Raw genomic sequence first — 12,944 nt, forward strand, 5'->3', positions numbered from 1 at the left:
AACAGCGTTGTTGAGAGCCCAGTTTGGTAGTGCCAAGATTTTGATATAGATATAGGCAGTAATTGCTGTGCAGTAGAGGGATGTCTAGGAGGGGGTCAAAGTAGTGTTCTTGAGGCATGTATCCAGTGAAACGCTTCCTGGACTTTTCTCACAGAATGAGATTATGCATATTCAAAGAGACAGCATAGCTTGTGCAAAGGAAACCTAAAAGCCAAAACAGGATTTTAATGTCAAATTTTGAGAATTCCATGAAAACCAGTAGTGATGCAGCATTCTGGATGCTAGGCATTTTAAAGCATATATGCATATGTGCAGTGTTTGTCCTTAAATTCTGTAACTTGTGGTGTCTCACTGCTATGTGAACTCAGTCCAAGTAATTGTGCAAAAATTAAAGAGGTATCATGCTGATTGTTATATTTGGGACAACATTCTTGTGTGGATTAAGTTAGCAAATTAGTTCCCTCCTTTACTATAAATCAGTTGCCGTTTCTGCCAATTTCAATGAAATATGCCTTATATTTTTAAAAGGAACACCCAGCTACAAGATTGAGCTTCTACAGTTCACATTTTTGCCTGAATATTTTGCCAGTGCATAACTGAGACATAAGGATCTATTAATAAACCAATCACCGTGAAACTGCCGTGGCAGGTTTTTGGCAGTACCTTAGACTTGGTTATTCTAAATAATGAGCATGTTATCTTAAAAAGGAAAAAATGTTCCGTGAAAGGAGCATCATGGGAAATCCACTGCAGATGATTGTCATAGACATCATTTTCAGAGGTTAGGTAATGCATTTTAATGTTACTTTTTACCTCAGTGCTAAGTTCAATAGAAGGAGTGTGCATACTTTTCCATTTTCATTACATGGGTCCTGCACACTCAGGAAAGTATTTTAAGTTTCACAATGGGCTGTATAAATGTATTGTAATATTTGAGACAATGAGCCTATTAATTATCTAAAGCATTCTGTCTTTATGTTGAGAAGAAAGAATAAATAAGGAAAAATGTTAAAAACTGAAAACAATTACATAATGCAACAACATTAAGAAAGTAATACTTATTTATTTTCATTTAATTAATGTTCTCCCAGCCTTATAAAGCATGCTTGACATGCATGACATTATACTCACTCATTAATATTAAATCCCTAGAGAACACTGCTAATAATGTATATCTCTCTGTCTTCAAGAAACATCTGAGGACACAGCTCTTCCGCTCTCACCTGAGCACCCGAAACACTACTCCCCTAAGGAATTTCTCATGTCTCAAAACTGTTTCTTACTAAACTATAAAATAAATTTAAAGTAGTTAGCTCGCTGGTAGTTATTTCTACCAGCTAGACTGTACCTTGTCTAGCCATCCATTTAAACCTGGTCATGCAGCACTTCTAATATGACTCCTTATGGTTTTTTGCTTGTGTTGTACTCTGCCTCACTTGTAAGTTGCTTTGGATAAAAGCATCTGCCAAATGAATAAATGTAAAATATAAATGTAAATGTATAACATCTTTGCTACTTGCTTTATGTGTTAAAATGTTATGGTACGCACAAGAAAAAAGAAGAATCATAAATAACAGAGTGCTCCATCAAATGCCTGACTTCTGGGCAGAAATGGAATATTTCTAAAATAATTTTCCTGAAACTGTTTCTTATTGTTTCACATGATTAACAAGCATGCAAATTTAAATAAGAATCACCCATCTGCAGCTGATGCCGATTGCAACTGTTGATTGTGGTGAATGTGGCCACTCTGCCATGGGGAACATTTCAGTTCTATAAAAGAAAACAATAAATTTTAATAAAAAAGCTCATCTCCAATCTCTTTGTCATAATCATAACTAGTTAATGCAATCTAATTTCATTGTTATTATTATAATTTAATGTGAAGTACACAAAGGTATTGCGCTCACATTAGACAGAATTAAATGAGAATCAGGCACCCATGGTTGATTCTTAGTAAAATTAGCAAGCATGTTTATCAGGAAAAAAAGGTTCAGGACCATTTTCAATTTAAAGGATAGTTTCCTGTTTACCCCTTTTGTAGCTTACTGCAGTGTTTCTGTCCTACTCTTGGCGGCCCACTGGTCTACATATCTTCTGTCTATCCTTGCTCTACCTACCTGACTGAACTCATCAGTGGCACTTTTGATTAGCTGAGCACACCTGATTTAATCAAGCAGCAAGGATAAATAGAAGATACGCAGGACAGTGGGCAGCCAGGAGAGGTTTGAGAAACCCTGGCTTACTGGATACCACTGGAGCCATTCTGAGTGGGAAAAGAGAAAACATACAAACAGTAATAGGAACTGCAAGAACAACAGAGGAAACAAAATATTACATACTTCACAGGCTGCAAGAGGCTAAGAGACCTACTTTTATGTCTGTAGCCTGTGTTATCCTGTGATATATGACAGGATGAGACAGATACAAGGCCATTATTCTGCCATATCCCCTTACAGGATAAACAATAGAGGGAGTTCTGCTCATTATTTTGGATTACAGTTGTGCTTTTCACACATACACGATACACAAAAACCAACAAGGTATTGTGAATTACTAGAGGTGTATTGCAGGTGAACGATTAGAGTCCCATCAGTCACGACAGGAAATACTCCATGGAATTATTCTGTATTTCCCATTCTGCTCTATGTAGACTATCTGAAAGGCTCTGAATGTTGTCCTCTGGATTTGCCTTTCTGCTGTATACTTGTCAACCACAGGTACCCATAGTGTTTGATCTATGTTCCTGGTGATTTATACTTGATGCATTTCTTCTTGCATTCATATTTTGAATTAATCCTGATAAATTTGTTATGGGGCGGAAGTGTTGCATAATGGTAAAGAGCAGGATTTGCAACCAAAAGGATGTTGGTTCGATTCCTCACTGAGGCACTGCTATTGTAAATTACGTTGCCCCAGAATTGCCTCAGTAAATATCCAATTGTATAAATTCGTAACATGTAAAAAAAAAATAAAAATTGTAACCCATGTAAATTGCTCTGGGTAAGGGCATCTGGCAAATGCCAATAATGTAATGTGTAACAAATATAAATGTGTGAAAACATCTTAAAAGAAGGCTCATACATATTACCTGGTACAATGCATTTGCATGACATCTCATGTTGATGCCTTTGGGATGAACAGAATAAATTTGTATATAAATAAGAAATAATGCAATGCAGGTCTGAATATCAATAGTTGGTCTTACTGGTTTTGTTCACATGGCAAATTAACAGAGCTCCACTTTTTTTTTTTAGAGGTGAGTGACTGTGATCTATCCCTGGCTACTACAAAGTGTTTCAGAACCCATGGAGAGTCATAAACTAAGCACGCGGCCAGGTTCTGGTGGATGTTAGTACATCTTTTTCGTTTCACGATTGTATTCGTCCTCCATCATATTTTTGCATTCCACTTGAAATGAGCATACGGTTTTTTTCCCCATAACTTGCAGCGTCTTGAGAGACCACAACTTTAATTCGACTCATAAAATCCGACAATAAGCAGGCGGAACTGAATGCGCGTTGCTATAACTTAAGTTTTTGAGCAATGAAGCTAGCTACTGTGCTAGCTAATCGGCCAACCACTGCATTTAACTTACATCTTAAATGACATGTAAAAATACATATAAAGTTATTCTGGTTTGCCCAGCAGGTAAATAAATAGTTCGTATTTTACGATTAACACTAACACTAATACTAATCTGGCCAGTAAACCAAATCGTAGTATATTCTGATCATAGCTACACAGCTAGGCAGATATGAGTTCTAATTAGGATATATTGTTGGCTAGCTGTTATTTCTTTACTCGGCTAACTTGGTGTTTGTCTGTGGAATACAGTCCGCATTTTGTTCAGTGAATGACGCTTTATCGTTGTAAACACAGTAGAAGGCTAACGTGTTTTACGGACAGCTGGGTGGATAATTTGATAGAACCCCGAAAATACACTCAACATAGTCGCTGGAAGATGACGTTAGGTAGGGTCCTGCAGCAGCCCAGTAGATGAGTACAAAGAACTCTTTTTTTTTTTTTTTTTTTTTTTAGCAGGAAGATAACATTTAGATACCATTAAAGGAAAAGGGGAGAAGGAAGAAGGGGGAGAGAGAGGAAGAAGAAAAAAAAAAAAAAAGGGGGGGGGGGGGGTCAATTTGTTGGAAAGTTCAGAGCTACAAGGATGGGTTCCCAGGTGTTACTGAATAATTTGGTCTGTTTATTGTTTTTAGCTGTGATTCGTTCCATTGAGAGGTAGTCTGTTAACAGATTAAGCCATTGTGATATTGAAAGTTTGTGCCTGTATTTCCAGTTTAGGAGTAAAGCTCCACTTTTAAAATGAGCTGGTACCTTGGATTGCAAAATTGAAATAACTGAAGCAGTCATGGAAAATCTATTCATTTCACTTGTATGGTCTCTTTATTCACTTCCTGGAGGACAAAATGACTGTGAAGACCTGCATTTTCCTCAAAGCATATGCAGTCATTAGAACCGCTTCCTCTGCTCTAAACCTTAATTGGATACCAGCCTTCTACATCTTTATGTATGTCAGCCTGCAAACTGTTGTCCTGGTTTCAACTTATCTGCAGCTGTCACAAGGATGGATTTATTTATGACTACTCAAGGTAGCCTCATGTCACAGAAAAGCTTTTTAAAAAACTGAACATGTTATAAATCCTTTTCTCATGGTGTTGTATGCATTGTGCATTGGGCACAACATTATGCTTAATTTCATGGCTCAGAATGGACTCCTTCGTTTTATCACCTTTTACTTTTCTTTCTGTATCACAGAAGTTAATAAGCAAATTTGCAATCTCATTTATTTATGTATCTTACAGCCTTGCTCATGTTGACTTTCACAGCTTAGGTTTTACATGATGCTGGTTCACAGCATGTAAGTGGATATATACACATGCAATCTGAGTGAAGTACTTTGCTCAGGGGTGTAGTATCAGACAGCGACATGGCTGCATTTTGATTACAAGCCCTGCTTCACTGCCCAAAAGCTGTTGCCATTGTAATCACAGTTACATGTCCTGAGCACAGTACTGATGTATTACTATCAAAGTCTGGGACAATGAGAAAAGTAATTACTTACAATTAACAATGCCCAGCTCATTATTTTTAACAACGTGCAAAGATTAAAAGAAGATATAATACAACTTGAAGCTGTTTTTGCACAGAGCTTTGGAAACCATTCAACTGGAGTTCAATTTCCTTTTCAGCTAACGCAACCTTTTTTTTTTTTTTGTTTCAACTGTAATCTCAGTTGCTCAATAGCTATAGGTTCCTCAGATTTTACAACGTCAGCCGGTAATATCTCCCGTTCCACCAACACCTGTGCAATGCTAGATTTGATTTCCTTTTTGGTACTAGCACAGTTTATTTTGATTTTATAATACTCCGCAATCTGGAACAAGTTCGCTTTTGAACAACTATCGAATATCTCGCCAAGTTCGTAAACCATTTTCCTTCTTGCAAGCACACTTTTGAAAGAGGAAAAAAAATTTTAAACAGATTTCAGAAAGAAATGCAGGCGACACCCCAACAATACTGAGATCCGGCCCCAACTTTCAATGTCAGCACCCGTCCACAAGCAAAACCCACAATACAAAATTAATACCGCACACTCGACATTGAGTCGCACCAAAACGCGACTGAAACACAGAACAGATCCCGGACGAACCCCCAAATTATGTTACGGTCAGACTCCTGCCAAAGGTGACTACAGGCAGTCACAGGGCAGTTGGCAGGATAAATACTCCGCACATAAAAGTACAACAACCCGGCTACTCACTCTTCAGTGTTTGGTCCAGCCGGGCAGAAGACGCAGCGGCGAGTGCTTCGGAGTTTTAACGGGCTGAACAGTATTTATACGGATCAGAGAAAAGATAGTTGGAGAGATAGTGCAGTGCACAGGAGGTTTAGAAAGAGTGGTTTGAGAGAGAGAAGAAGGTAATGTGGAGTAAAGAAAAGTGGAGATCTGGAGATCGGTGCGCAAAGGAATGAAATAAAACCGTGGGGACCGGCCAGTCTGCAATAGACCGTCGGACCGGCTCCACCGTCCTACCCAAAACAACAAAACAAAACTAGAAAATAAACTCGACAAAAAATGCACCACCATCTCACGAACTTTACACATAAAGCTGCACTTAAACACTAAGTGAGAAAATAACTAAATTCGCACAATATACCACGCTGGTACTCACTCAAATTCCCCGACGACTGCGCTTGCCGCCATAGACGTTTAAATTACCTGAGATGCACACCTTCGTGCACCCGTGACCCTGACGTTACGTGACCCATAACCCCTACTTCCGTGCGCCCTTTACCTGACGTCATGGGGCATACCCGTAACAATTCAAAGCCACTGCTGTTAAATTGAAAATAATCTTTAGGTTAGTTCATGTATTACGACAAGCAGCACAGAGCAGATTGAAGTCAGTGCACATAATACTTGAATAAATATAAATAATGACAAAAAGAAATGCTATTCACAGGTGTAAAAGGAAAAACATCCCAACCACTGAAAACACTCTAAGCACATTACTTCCATAGTTGTAGTGTATGTAGTAATATTTTACTGCTCACAAAAATATGTGAACATAATTGAAGACATACTGTATTACTTTACATCACTGGCATTTAGCACACCCAGAGCAACTTGCATAGGTTACAGGTTTTACATTTTATCCATTTATACACCTGGATAAACTAAAAAAACTGTGGATTAAGTATTTTGCCGAGGGTACAGCAGCAATGCCCCAATGGGAGTCAACCCAGCAGGCTCCACTTCTTATCAGTATACTACACTTCTAATTCATGAAGAAAAATAAGATCAGTTAACTTCTGAAGTGTCCCTCTTTGAATTCACCCTAAGTGCAGAAAAAGTGTACTTCTATGTTATGATTTCCCAGCTTCTCCATTTCTCTGTAGTATTTCAGTAACATAAGACACACATAAGAAACTCACTGCAGTCATGTCATGCCATTCAAAGATGTGAGGCTCAGTGCAATGTTTTATATTGTTTGACTTGTGTAAAGTTACCTTTCTCTACTACATAATTAACAGTACAGCAGACTGTAAGTTGGGAATGTTCCTATTGACAAGCTCGGGGAAAGAACAACCGATTTGAGTTAAAGCCACAATATCCACTTTCTGTGTATTTCTAATTTTAGTTTGAGTAGTAGTGGCTTCATTTATCAAATGGAAGTGGTATAGTGAAGTGTACGTGAGTACGTAGAAAGTTCCAGTACAGTATTTGACCAAGAATGTACAGAAGGACAAATGTTTAGCAGCAGGAAAGCAGCCTTTCATGCCATCCAGTATTTTGAGAGCCTGAGCACAAATGACACAGCTGGCCAGGTCCTGCCAAAACTAGACTAATTAAAAATGTTTGCTCTCCAATGCTGATACTCCTGAGCAAATTTAGCAAAGTTGTACAGAAGCCGCATTAAGTCATTCGGCCATTTCAAGACTAACAGTCTTGGCTGTATTGCTAATACAGTGTGCCCTGAATGATTATGAAATCACAAACCCTCCTAATATTCTCTTGAATTTCTACAGACATGTTAAGGAAAATTCATGATGTGACGTGCTATTCATGATGTGACCTGCTATTTTCCTTTCTGCCCAAAGAGGAATAAACCCACTTAACTAATCCAATGGGAAACTGCCTTCAGGAAAAGGCAAAGTGAACCATAAATTGAAACATGTTGATCTCTGAATTTGGCCATCTTAAATTAAAATGACTTACAGATGCACCTAAGAATGCATGATGATAGTATATTTTCATAGATATAGATCTTGGCAAATGAGTTTTAGCACATTTAGAGACCACATGGATAGCTTATGATCACAGCTGGAGAAAGATACTTCGAGTATGAAGGAAGGACTGGCTGAACCCTGACACCATCTTGAATAATGCTTCCCACTAGAAATAATGACACCTATTCTGTTCTGGGGCATGCTGCCCTCCCTGGAAGCACACCTTTTTTTCTGTCAACTGTTTCTTTTTTGTAACTACCTTCAGGTCAGACTTCATAACTTCCCTCAGCAGCCAATTCTCTGATGTACACTCTAGCACTGCTGACAGCAATAGTGGTTTGTTCCTAAGCCAGAGTTATGACTTGGCCTGACACCTCATTTTTCATGCTACTGAACTCAACTCGACTTTTGTTCTAAGCCCATCTTTTAAAAAGTGATAAATTGACAGACACCTTCCCCACCACAGGATCACCACCCATCAACAACAAATCGTACACACAGGTCAGTCCTGAATAGAAGCATCTTTATTATTATTTTTTCATGAATAGGCACCAATTCATAAATACAAACTGACAGATATACAGTGAAATAACTACACCTTCTCTCAGTCTTTCATGCCTCTCAGCCGCAATGACACGCCCTCAGAGATGGAGTGCCCCCTACCTGGATGAATGCAAATCCTCTCATACACTGCTGCCAATGGATATTTTTCACACTACAACTCACATAGTGCACCACAGTGAAATGGATGCCAATTGGAGGATTTCATCCAAGCAACTTACAGACACCTGACAAATCATAGGGTGCCTTTGAGTGGTGCAATCAGGAAACTCTGATCAACCTACCCATGCCTATCCCAGGTGGAAACCGATTTTTTTATTGTCAGTGGATGACATGGCTTGTTCAGAATGTTCTTGTACTTGCACAAATTTGAAAAAATGTTTTGTGATACATGCAAATTACATCCTTTCTTATTATGAACTCAGATCCAGTAGTTCAGTGCAAAAAGCCTTACACTAATATAAACACATAAAATTTAAAAATTGTAAGATCAAGATTGAAATTATAATACTTGTTGTTGCATCACCTGGTAGTAAATTACCAATGCTGTGCATGTAGCATTTATAAGTGAAGCTTAGGGAGATTTGTACAGTCATGAATGTCACTATGGAAGCTTTGTAAAAATGCTCAACAACAAATAAAGGACTGCATTGGCATTGTGTTTAATCTCCTTTCCTGCCTTCTGGCTGTATAGGGAAAGAGACACCGCTCCACTTAAAAAGGAGGGTGGCATCCCCAACCTAGCCAAAAGATCCTATTGAAAGCTACCTGTGGCCAAAAAGCTGTTAGCTGATTGCACCTGTATGTTTGCAAGACCAGAAACAAATTGGTCTCCGAAGACTCTACATGAAAAATCCACTGAAAACCTTTTTTTCCTGAATGTTGGATTTTATTTTAATAGGATTATACAGAGCAAAGTGTAATTTTCAAAATCTTTTTATTCCAGAAATTAATACAATGAGTACTATGAGTCAAAACACTTTTTACCTTTTGCTTTTTTAAAATTCAGTCTTATCATTTGGAATAGTATAGCGAGGACTATACCGTTACATCCATTATTAACATTTTTTTTCTGTTTCAATTTGCCTGTTTGCACATCAGTGAAGATTAATGTGAAGATAATTTCCAAAACTCCAAACCATTCTGATTGAAGGTAACTGACAACCTCTGCATGTTCTCATCGAGATTATTTAGATCATTAATCTAATTATATAGATTATACATTATTATTGTTGTAAAAGGCGGTGAAGAAATACTAATCCAATGATGCAACATGGATTTTCAAATCTGAAAATGTCAAATGAGGAGAAATAGTGGAAAAATAGAGGATGCCAAAATGACAGAAAGTAGACAGTGAAAACAAATCTGACAAAAAATAAAATTATATAATATAGACGGTTAAAAAAACTGACAATAAAAAACTAAAATGATATAAAAACTCTTGCATTCACAAGGACATCACATGTTCATGACCTATAATTGAGAGGAATCATTTTAATAATCCAACAGTATGAACAGTATTCACTTTCCTGTCATTAACAGGTAGCACAGACATTAAGGGGCAGATGTTAGTTATTCAGGTGTTCAGATTTCACTTACACAGGGGCATGTCTCCTAAAGTGGGAGACTCAATAAACTGAATAAATTTATTTCCTTCTGGAAAACTACATCTCCCCTCCGAGAGCCTGGTGACTGATACACAGTCTTGCAGAGTTCCATGACAGCCACTTGTCCTCATTTCTGAACCCAGCTGCAAGACATCCACAACTTTAAGTATGAGAAATGAACAGATAATTCAGTTTTCATAAGACATAATGACACAACAGATAATGATAACTGAACACAAATTACAGCAGTTGTGGAAACGAAAGGCGCCTTTCCAATGTTTCAGTGTTTAAGATAGAAAACACATTTGAGTTTATATATATGGTGGTAGAGCTATTATCATCTAATGAACAAAAAGATGGCAGTAAGAAAGTGAAGCCAAAGACCCTTTGACACCACTGTGTTTGCATGAGTTTGAAAGACCAAAATACTGCATTAACCTTGGAACATTGGTAGACCACTTATGACTCCTCTAAATCTTTTTTTTTTTTTTTTGCCTGAGGTGACATGTGCTGTTGGCAGCATTCAATGTCCTTATAAATAACAACACAGTTTAAGCTAAATTTGTTACTATTTTTTTTTTTTCAGAATTATAATTATACTGTACCGTAATAAATGTACCCCCCCCCCCCCCCACTTCATTGTTACATAGAACATTACACATATTAGCATACGGCAAGATTTTATCTAAATTTGCATGTCAACATATTTTTGTCCTGATTCAAAAGATATTGCATGTATCAGCAACTCAGAGAAAATGATTGTGGTGTTTTCATTTTTGTTCTGAGTACTGAAGGTATATTGCATAGATATATTGCAAGAATATGTTTTGTGATTTTGCTATTGAATTGAGTCTAAGTGCCTGCGTTTATCTGTTATCCGCTGTGAATAAACTAGGTTCATATAAATGTTGCCTGGTATATGTTTTTTAATTGAAACCTTTTTTATATGATGTGACTCTGTCACTTAATCACACAGAAGGGAGGGCAATGAATAGTTTGATGAAATAGCTTGATGAATGGACACTGGAATCCAGTGATACAGCTTTTTTCTTTATTTTTTGGCAAGATGTTTTCATAAATATTGTTAATAGCCTAGTCTGAGTTCTTTGCTTCCAAACAGACTGATTTGTCTCCAAAGACAGATTAAAGAGAATGTATTTTGTGTTATATACAAATATTGGCCATTTAAAAGGGTTGAAATGTATTTCACCATCTGTCACATCACCCTTATTCAAAACTAAGTGAGGGTGAAATCAATAAAGTCAATAGTTCAGCCACCTGATTTTACAATTCATCTGTCATTACTAAACTCTGACAGTTTACACAAACACCACTAGGCAATAATATGGATTCACAGTCTGTATTTGGGATTGTTTTAAATTGATTACACACAATACAAACAAGCTTGTGTCCCTTGGTCCTTTTAACAGTTCTCTTCATCTTGTTCTCTTTCAGGACTCTTTTTCTTAGAAAAAAAAAACAGATCAATGGACATTAAAGAGGTATGGAAAAACACAAAAAGCTAAAAAATAAAAAGCAGTTAAGAACAAAAGATGGAAAACCACTGGACAGGTGAAAATGAGGATGAAGTACTTTATTTATTTAATAGAAGAAAACATTTACTTGTGGTGACAGTATCTAGAATGCATTGCAAGTGTGTGTGTGTGTGTGTGTGTGTGTGTAAAGCAACCCAAAGTCAGACACAGTTTAGAATTAAATATCTTCTGGTCAAAAAGGTCTGGCATCCCAGAAGGGTCTATTCCTATGGCATCACACACTCTACCATTACATGACCTACTGGGCTCCATCTGCAGATGGCTTAGCATTTGAGATGAAGGCTCTGCTTTCTGCTTATTCTCCCTGTGATGTCCTGACCTAACAAACAGATAAAGAAGCAGAAGATTGCTGAATCTCATTGTAAATGAAATTAGTTAATACAAGAGAAATAGGGTCACATTATTTGTAAAGCTTGGTAAAACAATACAACATCACGAAACATTGTTCAAAGTTTGTAGCTTATGTAATTCCAAGGCTGTTTCAGGTAACTTACAGTTAATTGATGTAGCAGAACAGGCAGCATGAAAACAATTGTTTGTCTCAGGCTTGGTGAGATGTTGCAAATGGTAGTCATCCAGATCATGGAATTAAATGGAGTAATGCCTAAAACAAATATTATTGTCAAGTAGCAGACACTCCAATCAGAGTGACTTACATATTTTACAATTTTGTCCATTAATTAGAGGGCAATTAGAGGGTGATTTACCTTGCTAAGGGTACAGCACCACTGTCCCAGTGAAGAATTGAAGTAGCAAACTTTCAGTTATGAGCCTTGCTCTTCACCACTATGCCACACAGTTGTCCCTAGTTTTCAGATATGGCACTAGTCCTTTACCCTTTAAACTGGCCCAGCAATTTTGCCATGTTTATCACAATTCTTGGTGATGCTAAAGTGCAAACACTCTGCAATTGTACCTTAGCTTAACATCTTAGAATGTGAAATTTTCTCTTTCAAGCACCTTAAACCTGCAAGTGGACATCAAGCAGTCTTAAGATTTTGGCCAATTAATGTTCAGTGTTAGGTTTCACAGGTAGAGAGAGGCTGCCAGCAGCCAATGAAAAGAAAAAAAGCTGATTTCTTTAAGCTGATAGTTTTACTTTTGTTTTATTTTTTTACTGTTTTACTGGCAGAAAGTCCTCTGTGCTAGCTAGTTGCTTTAGGATATTTGAATAGAACCAATCTACTTGATTAGATCTACAGGGGCACAATCACGTTCATTGTGATTCTCTCTCTCTCTCTCTCTCTCTCTCTCTCTCTCTCGAAACTTACTTGTCGGTGACTTGCAACAGATCAATGGTTTACAGTGCGCCCCCAGGACCGCATGAGGAAGGTGCGCTCCTAGCAAGCAGCTGTGTTGCTCCTACATTGAATGCGCAGCAGCATTTGCTCTCTAGACCATATTTGCCGGGCTTGGGAGGTTGAATGAGGATTTCAAAGCCTTCAGAATTTAAACATTTTGAACG

The sequence above is a fragment of the Megalops cyprinoides genome, chromosome 15, assembly GCF_013368585.1.
Source record: "Megalops cyprinoides isolate fMegCyp1 chromosome 15, fMegCyp1.pri, whole genome shotgun sequence".
NCBI lineage: Eukaryota > Metazoa > Chordata > Actinopteri > Elopiformes > Megalopidae > Megalops > Megalops cyprinoides.